At 47.5% G+C, this 10,847-nt stretch overlaps 1 pseudogene; it reads right to left on the reverse strand.

Annotated features, from left to right (window-relative positions):
* Positions 1-2,189: 2,189 nt before the first annotated feature.
* Positions 2,190-10,565, reverse strand: LOC127214799 (sex-determining region Y protein-like; annotated as a pseudogene).
* Between the last annotated feature and the right edge of the window lie 282 nt (positions 10,566-10,847).

Here is a 10,847-nt window from a genome sequence, read left to right on the forward strand (position 1 = left end):
AAACACTCCTTTAAAGGTAACTAGCTATCTTTATTTAATTTTATATTCTACATTATTAAAGTTGAGGGCACATTTTTGTTCAAAATGAAGCAAAAGAAAGCTCCCTGTCACAATTGAGGAGATTTAAAGTTCGTTTTTGTGGAATACACAACAAGAACAAGGATATTGGTATCTACAACATAGTTTTACCCTTCCTATTTTCTGTTTTCTGGCCATCAGGTCTTCTCACTGCTGTGGGATTATGAGCTCCAGAGTGTTCTGTGGGCCTTTCTCACTGGGGTCCTGTATGCCTGTCCCATCTGAGCCAGGGGAAAAGTGTAAACCTTGTTAGGAATAGATGGACACAGGGACCATTTACGATGGTGGGTGACTGCACTTGTAGTCTGTGCTGTGGCTGCAGTACACTGACCCAAGGCCTACATTGGGCAAGGCCTGCCTTGGTAACATACAGTCAGCCCTGGGGTGCACTGCATGGGTCCCCTTGACCACTTTGAACCTGTGCAGGTACCATGCTCTAGCCTGTGTGAACGCCCACAGGACAGGGCTGACCTTTGATCCTGCTTTCCTGCTCAGAGTCACACCTGTCTCCAGGGGTAAAGTAAAGCCTGTAGGGACCTCCTTCCAGGACCCATTGAAGTTCTTGTGTTACAGTTATAGGATAAAACTGCAGGGGGTGTGGTCCTGTGTGGGGGTTCCCAAGGTAAGGGACCACCTAGGAGAGCATAGCAGGTTCATAGCAGGAGAGGGTGACCGTGGTGAGGGAAATACATGCCAGGCAGATGGAGCTTGAATGAGGAGTTTATTTAGAAAGGGGAGTGAGGGGGAAGGGAAGAGACATAGAGGCAGCAGGAACTGAAAACAAGAGATAGAGAAAGAGAGAGAGGGAAGGAGTGGGAGAGAGACAGAGACAGAGGGAGAGAAAGACACACAGAGAGAGGCAGGCAGAGAGAGAGAGACAGGGAGAAAGAGAGAAGAGCTTGAAAGAGTAAAGAGAGCAAAGAAAGCAAAAGCAAAAGAGTAAGCAAAAGAAAGTGGGCAGGGGCCCGACTTTTAAAGGGGTCCTTTACACCTGCCTGCAGACTGTACTCATGAAACCCTGGGCTGTCCAGGACTCTGCCTGAGTGCATTCTGCCAGGTGACAGGGCAGGCCAGCCTAATGCCCGAATCCTTACACCCACTCTTGTCCCTTCCAAGGTTGGCAAGTGTCACATTCTGATCATCAGCCACCTAATGTAACATGGCTGTCCTTGAACTCATCACCCACCTTGCTCAGCTTCCCAAGTGCTGGGGTGATAGGTGTGTGCCACCAGGCCTGGACTGTGATGTGCTGAGGACAAGATTCAGGGACTCTGGGCATACTAGGTGGATGTTCCACCCACTGAACCACAGCTAGCCAGGTGCCATAGCTCCACATAAACAGAGTGTCCTGTGGCTTCCCTTGAAACCCAGTCATGGTTCAAGTGCACTTGGAGTAGGCAGGCACAAGCTGCACTACCCATAGCACATGCTGTTGGCATAGGGAGACTAATGGGGTAGTCCTGGCTTGGGTATGAGACAGACTCCTGCCCTTGTCACTCTTTGTGTCCCTAGAGGATGGTGGTGTCTCTGCCCTTCCTGCTGTATGCTTGGATCTCAAGCCCAGTGAGTGTGGGTGATACTTGTTTCCTGTGCATGTATTCAGATGGCCATGGCCTCTGCTGCCCATGCCCTAGACTCCCCCACCCCATTCCTGGAGCATGACTGACCTGTCAGCTGTGTGCCACATACTCCAGGACCTGCCTCATAGCACCCCGGGCTCATGGGCGGGGGTACTGTCCGCTGTATGTTCTCCACCACCAGCTCCCCGGATTAAACAGGACATGGAGACATGATAGGGGGAGGAGGAGGAACACAAGGGACACTCTGTGGCTGGGACGGGGGCAGAGATGATGAGGCCAAGCTATAGTAGGTGTCTGTGGACTGGACAAGCTCAGCATACTATGAAGTGAGGTGTGAGAAGGCTAGGGCTGCCAGGCTCCTCAGACTGATGCTGGCAGGCCTGCGTGATGGATGAGCTTACATTTCTCTGGGTTGCCCGCATTTGCATAGGGCTTGGACTCTATCCCCCAGTTTGGCATTTAAGGTGACTGTCAAATATGAAAGTGAGCCAAATTTTAGTTTTTAGGAGGGGCCTGGTGACATGTGTCTTGTTAGACCTCCCATGTGCCTACACGGGTCAGCGCAGTGCTGATTAGAGACATGGCTGGCCCCCTGCTGTGGTTGCCCACTTTCCTAGGTGGGCAGGCCTCTGCAGAGTGGACAGGTACCCCCACAGAACAGTCATGCACAGCGGCAGCCCACTGGTGGAGCCTCTGTTGATCAGTGGGGTTCTGGGACAGATGTGGATGGTGACTGTCCCCACTCTGGACCACCCAGTACACCCTAACCTGGAACCACTTGGTGCAGTGAGGGACTGCCAGGCTCTCACGGAAACACTCACCATCCAGGACATCTTCCTGGATGCATAGAAAGCCATGAAGTCTTAGAAGGGAGAATCACTGAGTCGATCCCTGCTGAGCTACAGTCTCACGGGGTGGATGTGTCCCTCTTCACTCCCCACTGACCTCAAACTGACAGTGCTCCCCCCTTGGCTCCCTGAGTGCTGTGATCAGGAGCTGACACCATGCCCAGCACCTATAATATTTGTGATATTATCTAACTGGGTGATGTTCCTGCAGGTCTCAGACCTGGGACCTCGTTGCAGGGAGGATCCTGTTCCTTAACCACAGGGTCTGCATTACACTAGGGGGGAAAGACTTTGCATACCCGTGCAGAGGCCCTGAACATCCGACTCCAGTACCCCAGAATCAGTGCCCTGCTATCCCTGTGACACAGAGGTACAACTGGGTGTGTGTGCTGCCCCCTAGAGATTCAGGATAGGAAGCTCAGGCCAACCTTTTCTTTTAATTCCCACAAGAGAGGTGAGGCTGCAGACAAAGTGACCTTCACACCAGTCTCCAGGCTGATAACAGGGTTGGCATCCTGGTCAGACAAGACCTCTTACTTGTCTTTTGCCACTTTCTGGGGGTAACCATGACGAGAGGCCACATGCCTCCAACAGAAGAGGGAATGCATATGTCATGAGTTCCTCTGTCCACCCCAGGTACCTGAGGCTAGGGGACCAGATCCTTCATTGAAAACCTCTATGTGACTTAATACTCATCAAGAAAGCAAACGTTGAAATGCTGAGGAGCCTCTGTATGTATTGAGTTCCCGTTGCTCCTTAAGACCAGCGACTTAGTAGAAAATCAACTGGCAATGAGCAAAACTTTTTCAGGAACTGAAGGAATTTAAATGGCCCTTTTCACAGGCCAAACACCTCTATGGACAGACAGAAGAGACTGTCTGACTGCCACTGCATCTGTGAATACAAAGACCAGGAGTGACTTGAATAGATCTTGCCTTCTGCCTGACTCAGTTCTGGGAATGACAGGATGCCTTTCATTGTGTGCTTTGGGGCCTGGAATTGAAGTCAGGTTGTTTCTCAACTGCTTTTCTCCCCTGTGTTAGTTTTCTTGTTTGCTTTTTAGGGTTTTGGAGACAGGGTTTCCCTGTAAATCTCTGGTTGTTCTGGAACTCACACCACAGACAAGGCTGGCACCAAAGTAGGGGATTGGCCTGCCTCTTTCTGCTGAGTGGTGGGATAAAAGGCCAGGCCCCCAGAGTCAGCCCACAGGTTTTTGTTTGTCTGCTTGGTTTGTTTTGTTTTTGTTTTTTAACAGGGTCTCCCACAGGAACCTGGTTCTCCCTGCTCAGCCAGAATTCCTGGAGAGTGTCTCCACTTTTGCAGGCTGCCTGAAGGCATGAACCACTGTGACTGTAAGACTGACCTTAAGAAAAGAAAAGATAAAGAAAGTATCAGGGTCTCACTACATAGACCAGAATAGGCTACATGTTCTAGGAGTCATGTGATTTCTTCTGGGAAACGTTTATAGTTCACTGCATAATGCTGGGCATGGCCATAGGAGCACATGTACTGCCTGCTCTCTTGCTTTCTCTGTACCAAACATATTACTGGCTGCCTCTGTTTCACTTTCTCAGAGTTATGGATAAAATACCTGTTCTTTAAGGAAAACTTTCCCCTGAAGACTGCCCTCTGGGAGAGCCAGAGAGGATGTTGTTAAAAGTACACAGTAGACCTGGTTCAGCCCCTAAAGTCTTTGATGTTTCAGGTGTGACCCATGAATTCAGGCTGCTCAAGGACAGGATGTTGCCTAGCCAGTCACCTTCTTGTTAGCCTGAGAGAGTCACAGCAGTTAATGACAATGCAAATTTGCATATGTGTAGATCTGTAGAGAATGATTTGAAACACAACAGTCTTGGAGAAATGATAATAAATTGATATCAGGAGTTAATGGGACCAGGAATAGTCTAGGAATAGTGAAATACGCAGAATCATAGAAACCCACAATGTCCTCCCTCTAAATTACAATACTGTTACAATACTGTAGGGAGTTGAAAAGAAGGAACATGAGTACAAGGTATGAGCAGTGCCAACTATTGAGGGTGAGTTTTTAGTCATGTAGATACAGGAGATAGAGTAGTAGAGGATGAAGAAGGAATTGATCCAGCCTTGCTTGGTGATTTGATCCTGAGAACTTAGATTTTACCAGTGGTCTAAACTGTCAACTAGAGTAAAAATTCCCTTTCTCTCTGCATGATACTATAACTGCTACTGATGCCAACTGTGGACACTGTTGTCCCTGTAGGCAGGCCTGGTTACAACACTCCCCTTTTCCCTTGCAATACTCTGGTGTTACCTTATTTCCAATGTACTAAAGCATGGCTGAGGATTCAGAGAGCAAAGTCGGACTGAAGCCATAATAGAGATCAGGTGGTGGTGACACACACCTTTAATCCCAGGAATCAGGACAAAAGGAGGATGGAGCTCTCTGAGATCAAGGCCACCCAGCTCTATGAGAGACTGAATGGTCTCAAAGATTAACAGGGCTCACACCTGTAATCCCAGCACCAGAGAGATATAACAGACAGGAGCAGGGTCTTCATTAGATGGTCTTGGTATTTCCCAGTTAATTGTTGAGAGCACAGAAGTCTGGGATTGCAGTCTGAGGTTTGGTGGGGCCTTGATCAGTGGCCAGCTGCTTTGCCTTTCTGATCTTTAGCTTGAAGCTTGACCCACAGAATCGGTTTCTGTGTCTTTTATTTTTGGTGACATACAATACCGTTTATGCTTTTAACATTAGGGCTACGACTCAGGTTGATAATTGTTACTGGTGGGAAAGTTGGTGGATGGGAGGGGAAAGAAGTATGGCAACGATGGACTTTGATTATTGTAACTATTGAGAAACTGTTCATGCAATCCATTGGAACTGTAGTAATAGTAGCAACAAGCCAAGCAATCTGGGGTTGTTTGTTTGAAGCAGGTGGTCATAGTTTCTTAGATGTGCAACCTTCACACATCAGTCTAAGGTCCCAGGTCATCAGACTCATTTTGGAGCAAGACTCCTTGCAGAGATCCTCCTGCCTCCTGCCTGCTCCCACATGCTGGGAATGAAGGCTTGTGCCATCACAGCTGGCCTATGACTAGGATTTTACACGGGGGTTTTAGAGATTCAAACACAGATCCCAACTCTTAAGTGGGAAGCTTTGGGGCCACCCCCAGGCCTGCAGGCCTCTCCTTAGTCTACACTTGCAAGCCCTGGCTGGAATCCCAAGGCCTGGACTTTCCCTTACTGACAGCTCTAGGAACAGCCTTTGCTTGATCCCCTGTAGCAGAGAATGAATGTGTTTCTTGAAGCACAGTAGGTTCTGCTCCACACTCTGTTCCCACTAAGGACCAGAACCCCGACTAGGACACGTAGGGCTTCCAGGGCACTGAGGACAGAGAGGCAGCAATTGTTAGGAGGGAGGGACCAAAGATTGCTGTACTCCTGACATTCAGAAAGGGGCTCCTCTGTATGGGACAGTGGCTGACGGTCAGTGAAACACACCATACTCTCCAATAACTACACTGTACCCCATGCAGTGGACAGGACACACATCTGACTCTCTATGATCTCTCCTTGATTTATTCATCTATGGATGTTTTATTTTCCTTCATATCTACGTTCTCTCTCTCCCTTTCTCTGTCTGTCTCTGTCTCATAAAGTATGAAATAAGGGCTCACTGTGTAGCCTTGCCTAGGCTCATATTTAGAGCAATCTTCCTATTTCATCTTCAGGAATATTAGATTCCGCAGCCCTTCCACATAAGGGGGTTGGTGTTTTAGGTAGTTTTCTCCATGAGAAGACTTAGGGTGCGCAGAGCTGTAATCCTGTGTCATCCTTGGCCTTTGTCACAGCAATAACCCATGCTGACTGTTCTTGGGCAGTATGTCTGACACTAGTGTGAGGGAAGGTTCTGTGTGTGACAGGACCTGCAGCTAGCACTCAGTGGGTTACAGTAACCATACTTACACATAGTAGGGCAGTCACCCATGCTCTCTGGCCAGTATGTTTACTGTTGTAAAGGCTGTCCTTAATAAAGGTGGGCAGGGGACAAGATAGGCAGCCCTGCCCTGGCAGAGCTACAGACATGTGAAAGGGCATGGGGCTTCAGGAAAGTCTGGAAGTTAGTAGAAGGCCTTGGGCATCAACAGAGAAATTCCATACGGGAACACACGCCAGGTGCTTTGGTGCAGAAAAGGGTGGCTGTCCTCTGGCAATGTTCTTCAATTTGCAGGCCAGAGGCTCAAGCACACAGGTCAGGTTGCCAAGCAGGAGGCCAGCCTTAGGTCCTTACTCTGTCCATGAGGACAGGAAATTCTGGAGGGCTGGAGGAAGGCACCCTGTGGGACAGACATGCATGTGACCTGAGTCTTGACATGCTGGACCCTTATCACCTGGAACTCTTCAGGGTTCTGTGCCCGCTGAGGCTCTTCTGAGGCATGGAGGGACTGAGAAGTTTATCACATGACACATCAGCACCTGGCATTTACTTGGCACTGGGTGGTGGCCATCCCTAGCCTGGCAATAATGAGGTGGATAACAAGGGTGAGTGTTCCTGAACCTGGGACTGTAAGTGTTCTTCTAATTGTATCCTTCTTGATGTCTCTGGAGGCCAGATGAGGACCCGGGGCTGTGGTTACGAGAGAGCATCACAGACATACTCGAGTTCTAGGGCTCAGGTCAGCACAAAAAGTGTCCAAAGGGTAAAGCATGAGAAGACACAGAACTCCAGCGTTGGTAGATATCAGAGGTAAGTTACAGAGGGGTATGAGAGGTCAGGGGACATGGACAGAAGCCCATGGACACGGTGACATGGGAAGACAGTGGACATCAGAGGTCACTGGACTTGGAGACAAGACCCATCAGAGGACAGGGTGACATCAGAGGTCAGTGAACATAGGGACCTCAGTGTTCAGAGGACATGTGCGTTTGTAGCCCTGCTCCAAACCCTTCCCTCAAGATGCCAAGATTGGGCCCTGTCCTGAGTCACCTCAGTCCACACTCTGCCCCTAAAAATCCTGTTCTTGGAGGCTCCACCTCTCAGAGGACATTAGAAGTCCCCACCTCAGGGTTCACTCATGGTTCTTGGATTTCTGTTCCCCTGGGCTGACCCAGGAATGCTTTGCAGATGGGATCAATTGCCTACAGTGAGACATTGTGTAGTCAGAGAGAGAGAGAGAGAGAGAGAGAGAGAGAGAGAGAGAGAGAGGGAGAGAGGGAGAGAGGGGGGCAGGCAGGCAGTTAGGCAGAAAGACAGTCAGACAGACAGACAGAGTGTGGTTTATGTTTGATCTTGGATCCCTCAGCTGTGAGTAGTCTTCTCCATCCCATCCAGGGAACCCCTTGTGAGAAGAGGCAGCAATATGGGCAAGAGCCTGAGGGGATGGAGGACACCAAGAGAAAAAGACCCTCCAAATCAAGTGAGCAGAGTTTATATGAACTCACACAGATGAAACAGGAGACACAGGTGTAATCCACTATCCTTTGTGTCACCATCTCCCACAAATTGACACAGAGACTCATAATTAATCATGAAACCTGGGCCTTGGCTAAGCTTTTTCCTTAAATTAACCTGAAATTATTATTATATCACATGCCTCAGGTCCCTCTCCTCTGAAATATATGTCTGACTTCCTCAGTGTCTTACTGGTTGGTGTCTCCTAAGCACCTTAGTTCCTTACTCTGCCCAGAATTCCTGTATTTTTGACTATTCAGATCTTTATTAAACCAATCACAGTGATACCTCTTCACACAGTATAAACATATATACATTCACACACACACACACACACACACACACACACACACACACACACACACACACACTTTGTGATGGAATTGAGGAGGTCAGGAAAATTTTGAGCGAGTTGGTTCTCATTCTACTGTGAAGTTCCTCGGCATTGAACTCAAATTGTTAGGCTTGACAGCAAGTGCCTCTACACCTGAGCCATCTCACCCTCTCCCTTTATCTGTGTTTGGAAGGAGCTGTTGTGAGTATGCACTGAAGAAGGTCGATATGTGATGTTTACTATGAACTCAGGCAATAACATATTTGAGTTTCAGTACGGTGTGTTTGTCTTCCATAATAATTCACAGGGAGTTTTATTGAAAGACCCCCACTATGCTTATTGCCTGTTTAAACTGCTCTTGCTAATTTGCCAGGGTCAAGTTATGGGAAAAGTACAGGAGGGAACCAGGTGCTGCTCTCATCCAACGCCAACCAGGTATCTGTGGTCTGCAGCTTGGACCAAAGCAAGGTCAGCAGGACGGTATCCGGGATGCTGAGAGAGTCATAACTGACTTCTTTGTATTCTTTGTGCCCAACCTGAATAACCAACTGTCCTTTGGTTAACTACAACTGCTACATTTAGATGAAACAATGAAATCCCTGTAGCCATGCTTCTGCTTCTGTAATGCTGCTTCTTGCCACACCAACCCTGTATAAACTGCCTGAGTTTTAACCTCAGCACGCTCAGTCCCTGAAAGACTGAAGCATCCACAGGTACCTGTGTGAACAATAAACAACCTCTTGCACTTGCATCCAGTGTTCTGGTCTCGTCTCTTGGGGGCAAGGGCCTTCCCCCGTGACAGGCTCTAAACTCTTGGGGTCTCTTGGGGGGTCTTTCATTATTAGTGGCCATAGCGAGCCCAGTCATGCTAATTCCTGAGTCCCTTTGGCCTGGACCTAACTCGTGGCCTCGATAGTTCCCCATACTGTAAATGTACATTGAATGTTACCCGAATTTGTTTCTGTTTTTAGAGCTGAACACTAAGTATGAGTATGAGATCATTAGTCAGATATTCCTCCCAACAAAGTACTAATTCACCTTCTCTCAGGTTTGTTAAAGTCTTGTAATTCTTCATCTTAGAGAGGGACTTTGTGATATTTCTCCAGTTCAGATTGAAGGGTCAACTGATGCTATGTAGCTTTGGTCTGTACTACTTTTGTAGAAAATCTTTTATTTAATAAAACAGCTAGATATTTAAAGACAGACAATAGTTAAGGGAAAAGCAGGCTTTATTTTGCCAAAGGATGTTCTAAAGAGTTCAAAGCATACTTCATAGGTGTGGAGTAAGATGATGTAAAGAACCCTGAAAGAAAAAGGGTTTTGCATTTTCAAAGAAGCACAGGCTGTTTTTCCATACCATTAAACTCTGTGCTTTTCTTATAGATGAACATTGAAGAGTTACAGATAAACAATACTTTCCACAGTGGTGCAACAGGTATCTATTAAACAACCTTAAAATTGGGTAAAATCCCTTCCAAGTATTCTCCTTTCTTATACACGAATCATCTTTACCCACCTCATTTTGGAATCCAGACAAAATGAGCATGGTCTTTATTACAGGAGAAGGATAATCAGTAACCAAATTAAAGGTGAGAAATCTGAGGCTGCGAATTATAGCAAGAGGGAATATTGACATACATCCCAACAGAAGCCACTGCCATTGCACTGCCACACTGTTTTATTGATGTGATCCTGCTAAGTTGTGTGGTCACCGGTGATGTCTGTTGTTGGTAAAGTACGTGCTGCTGCTGGTGCTGCTGCTGGACTGAGTACTCAGTGGGGATGCAAATAGCTTAGCTGGATCCTGGAGGGCAAGTGTGCAGTCCTAGGCCCTTCCTCTCTGTATGTGAATGTGCACAGGTTCTTGTTCCTTTGCAGCTGGTTGTGAAGCTTTGAAGAGGCATCTGCAGGCAGCAAAGTGTCACTCCTCTGTGGTACTTTAGCTCTCCGGTGAGGCCTATATATATAGTCTGGGTATTTCTCTCTGTGTAAGGTCTTCAGTCTCTGTGCTTCTTGGAAAAATGGCCTTTTTTCAGCTTCTGTAAGTGATTTCCACTGGTATCCCAGTTGCTTACTGATTTCTGCATTTTCCATGCTTGGATTCTCCAGGGCTAACTTAAGCCTCTGAGTCCTAGACCACCATAAATGCATTCATGGGACCCTTGATATGGCCCTCCATCCCCTCTAATCGACTGTCACCAGTCCCAAAGCATGTCTTTTATCCAGAGGTGAAGACACCCTTTAGCTGTAAAGCTTGACTGTAACATTCATGATTCAATATGTTGAACATGGTAGATGAATTATGTTGTAACCAAGATTAAGAGAGAGAGGTTTGGAGTGTAGGAGGACTGTAGAGAGAGAGACAAACACAAACCCACACCCACCCACCCAGCCACCCACATGCACACACCGAGAGAGAGAGAGACTAGGTACAGGGGAACAGAACAAAACTTGACATGTAAGAGCTAAAGCTTCTCCCCAAAATGTGTTTGTTACAAAAATTTGTTACTTAAAGTTTGTAGCAAAATATTCATCTCTCCTCCTCCAGCACCTCCCTTAGCCCAGCCCCAAA

Source organism: Phodopus roborovskii, unplaced genomic scaffold (genome assembly GCF_943737965.1).
Source record: "Phodopus roborovskii unplaced genomic scaffold, PHOROB, whole genome shotgun sequence".
Lineage (NCBI taxonomy): Eukaryota > Metazoa > Chordata > Mammalia > Rodentia > Cricetidae > Phodopus > Phodopus roborovskii.